Consider the following 3,714-nt stretch of genomic DNA (forward strand, 5'->3'; position numbering starts at 1 on the left):
CAGGCTTCAGATGCGGTACCTATTGAGAATGTTGTGGATTACAACTATTTCATAGATCTTGAAGCATCTCCCAGCCGATCGCTTTTTCTGCCAAGATCCCACCACCAACACAGAAATTGAGCAGGCAGTGCCCTCTAGTGTTTTTACTTTACTTAAACACTGCCCTCTTACTATCAAAGCAAAGAGAAAGTCTGCCAAAAGTCAAATCACATCTTCTTAACCCACTTTCCCCCCTAGACCCGCGACTGGCTTCACAGGGCTGACATTTAGGACTTGATGTTGACACAGGCCGTCTTGTCTGTTATGGGATGTTTAGAAGCAACTCTGGTATCTACCCCAGGTGCAGTGCCACTGAGGCCAGGTGTGACAACCAAAATATCTAGAGACATATCACTAACGGTCCCCAGGGATCACGTCACCCTGGGAAACCACTGCAGCTACAGAGATAAGAGGTAAGGGAACAGCTTGTTCTTCTGGCCAGATATGAACATTTGTGTGTGTGTGTGTGTGTGTGTGTGTGTGTGTGTCGTGTATGTTATAAATATGCATAGCTTCTTTTGTCTTTAATTTTTTATGTGTATGGGTGTACTGTCTGCACATGTATCTCTGGACCAGTTATGTGCAGTGCTCTTGGAGACCAGAAGGGAGTGTTGGATCTTCTGGAAATGGAATTACAGCCTGCTGTGAGCTGTCATGCAGGTCCTAGAAGCTGAACATGGACCCTCTGGAAGAGCCAACAGAGCTCTTAACCACTGGGACATCTGTCCAGCACTGTCCGCCACTTCTTTTTTTTAGCAGTCTCGTGTAGCTCAGGTTGGCCTCAGACTCACCATGTAGCCAAGGCTGCCCTTAAATTCTTGAACTTCCTGTCTTTGCCTTCCTTTGCTGGGATTAAAGGCAGTGTGCCCTCCATGCATATTTAACAGTATTTTATACTGTTACTCGGTAGTGTAACTGTAGAGGTGCAAGCTCCCGTTAGCTATGCCAGCAGATGTGAGCACCCTCTGCCTCCACGTCAGAAGCTGTGGCTTTACTGGCTATTTCTATTGGCCTGACCCATCTCTCTCTATTTAAATGCAACTCGGCAATCTTATGAACACACTATAGAGCAAATAGAAGTCTTTAGACTTTTATCTCTTAAAGGACCTATTTAGGATGTACATTTAAAACTAGAAATGTGTGTAACTTGGCTAGAGTTAAAAAAAAAAAAAAGCTAAACAGGGGACTGGAGAGATGGCTTGGCTGGATTTGGGGGTGGTGAGGTTGTGTTTTCTGAGACAAGGTTTCTGTGTAGTTCTGGCTGTCCTGGAACCAGGCTAGCCTTGAACTCAGAGATCTGCCTGCTTCTGCCTCCCAAATGCTGGGATTAAAGGTGTGCCACCATGGCTCAGCAATTAAGAACACCGGCTGCTCTTACAGAGGACCTGGGTGTGATTGCCAGTAGCCACATAGTAGCACACAACCATTTGTAACTCCAGTCCCAGGGGATCCAACGCCCTCTTCTGGCCTCTGTGGGCAACAGACACACACATGATACACAGACACACATGCAGTCAAAACACCCAAACACATTAAAAAAGAAAAAAATCTAAACAAAAATGAAATCTGGAAAGCGGTGCTTTGAGACTGGAGAAAGCTGTCAGCAGACATCAGGGGACCTTTTCCCAGCTATGCTAAAAGTTCAGCCAGGCAGTGGTGGCACACGCCTTTAATCCCAGCACTTGGGAGGCAGAGGCAGGCAGATTTCTGAGTTTGAGGCCAGCCTGGTCTACAGAGTGAGCTCCAGGACAGCCAGGGCTATAAGAGAAAACTTGTCTCAAAAAAATAAAATAAAAAATAAAATTGGGCTGTCTTTTTTCTCTTTAACAGAAAGAGACCAAAAAAAAAAAAAAAAAAAAAAAAAAACAGAAAGAGATACCTTCTTTAGCTGAGCAGCAGATACCAAGATCCAGGTCTTCTTGGCCCTGACGGCCAAGACCATCACTCCTGAGGTCGAGCCCTGTGACACTATAAAGAATGTCAAGGCCGAGATCCAAGACAAGGAAGGCATCCCACCTGATCACCTTCGCAGAGGCTGATACTCGCCGGGAAACAGTTTCCAACATCTGAAAGGGTCCACCTTGCACCTGGTGCTGCGCCTGCGCGGTGGCATCATCAAGCCTCCCTTCAAGCCCAGAAGTACAACTGTGACAAGATGAACTGCAGCAAGTGCTATGCACACCTGCACCCCGGTGCAGTCAACTGCCTCAAGAAGTGTGGCCATACCAACAACCTGAGCCCAAAGAGGGAGGTCAAATAAAGCTGGGGCCGTGCCCGGCCCGTGACCCGGGACTAAATAAAGTTCCCTTTCAGCGACTGGAGAAGTTAAAAACACACACACACACACAAAACAAACAAAAACAAAAAAAAAACAAAAACAAAAAAAAACAAAAAAAACAAAAAAAACAACGAAGTTGCTGGGCAATGATGGTGCACACCGTTAATCTCAGCCCTCCAGCAGGTGGAGCTCTGTAAACGCAAGGCCAGCCTGGTCCAAGCTAGTTTCAGGGCAGGGCTACCCAGAGAAACCTTGTCTCTAAAAACAAAACAAAAAGTTCAAATTATTTTGAAATGTTATCATAAAACATCTGGAGGTTGTCTTAAGCACACTCTAGAAATCGGCTAATATACTCGTTGCTAATTCACAGCGCTTTTCATTTGCGCTCCCTCTTAAGGAACTCTCTCTACCAGAAGTCTGTGGCCTGACTCCCAGACCCTGCCTTACCACACAGGACTGAAAGGATTACAGGTGGGGTTGAGGAGCTCAGGGTGGGCTAAGTCTGGGGCCTACGCAATCATGGGGCTCTTTTTGAGAGACAGAGGGAAGACAGGAAGTCAGCACAGAGAAGGGAACACGGGGATGGAAGCCAGGGGCATGATGGCTGCTTTCAAAGAGGACGCGCTCAGCGTCAGGGAATGTGAGCTGTGTATAGAAGAGGTAAAAGGCGGGAAAGGTTTGCTCCTGAACCCTCCAGAAGTAACACAGCCCTGAAGACATCCTCCATTTAGGAGCCTAATGCCCATTTCAAACCAGTCTTGGCTCCAAAACTGTAAAATTGATTCACGTTGTCGTTTGTGGGATGTTTGTGGGAATCTGCTCCAGCAACCATGGGAAGTGGCTACAGGGGTAGCTGGTTACATTTTTAGTACCTTATCCTGTTAGAATTTCTGATTTGAATAAGCGCTGGACTGTGTATGTTATAAAACCCCATGTGTGGAGCTGGAGAAAGGACTTAAGAGGATTTTTTCTGTTCTCCCAGAGAACCAGAATCCAGTTCCCAGCACCCACAAGGCAGCTCACAGCCATCTGTAACTCCAGTTCCTGGGGATCTGATGCCTTCGTCTGGCTTCCTTGAGCACCCAGCATTCATTTTGTGCACAGACATACTTGTAGACAAGACACCATACACATAAAATAATTTTTTTAAATGTTGTATTTCCTTTTCCTGAGTGCCAATTACTGTCATACTTCCCCTAAAATATGCATACCATATATATAAATAATATCCTCCAAGAGTGTAAGACAGAGGTCAACTCGTGTATAAGTAAGTCTTCAGTCTGGCATCAAAAGACAAACATAACACATGCATTTCAATATGTGGCCAATTTTAAGTAGCCACCTGCCACATCTCAAGAGATAACGCAGGTCTAGGGACCCAACCATCCTGGCTTTGA

General features: G+C 45.9%; 1 pseudogene; it reads left to right on the forward strand.

The window, feature by feature from the left end:
• Window positions 1-981: 981 nt before the first annotated feature.
• LOC114640682 lies at window positions 982-2,299 on the forward strand (annotated as a pseudogene).
• Window positions 2,300-3,714: the final 1,415 nt, after the last annotated feature.

Source organism: Grammomys surdaster, unplaced genomic scaffold, assembly GCF_004785775.1.
Source record: "Grammomys surdaster isolate TR1022 unplaced genomic scaffold, NIH_TR_1.0 125849, whole genome shotgun sequence".
Taxonomy (NCBI): Eukaryota; Metazoa; Chordata; class Mammalia; order Rodentia; family Muridae; genus Grammomys; species Grammomys surdaster.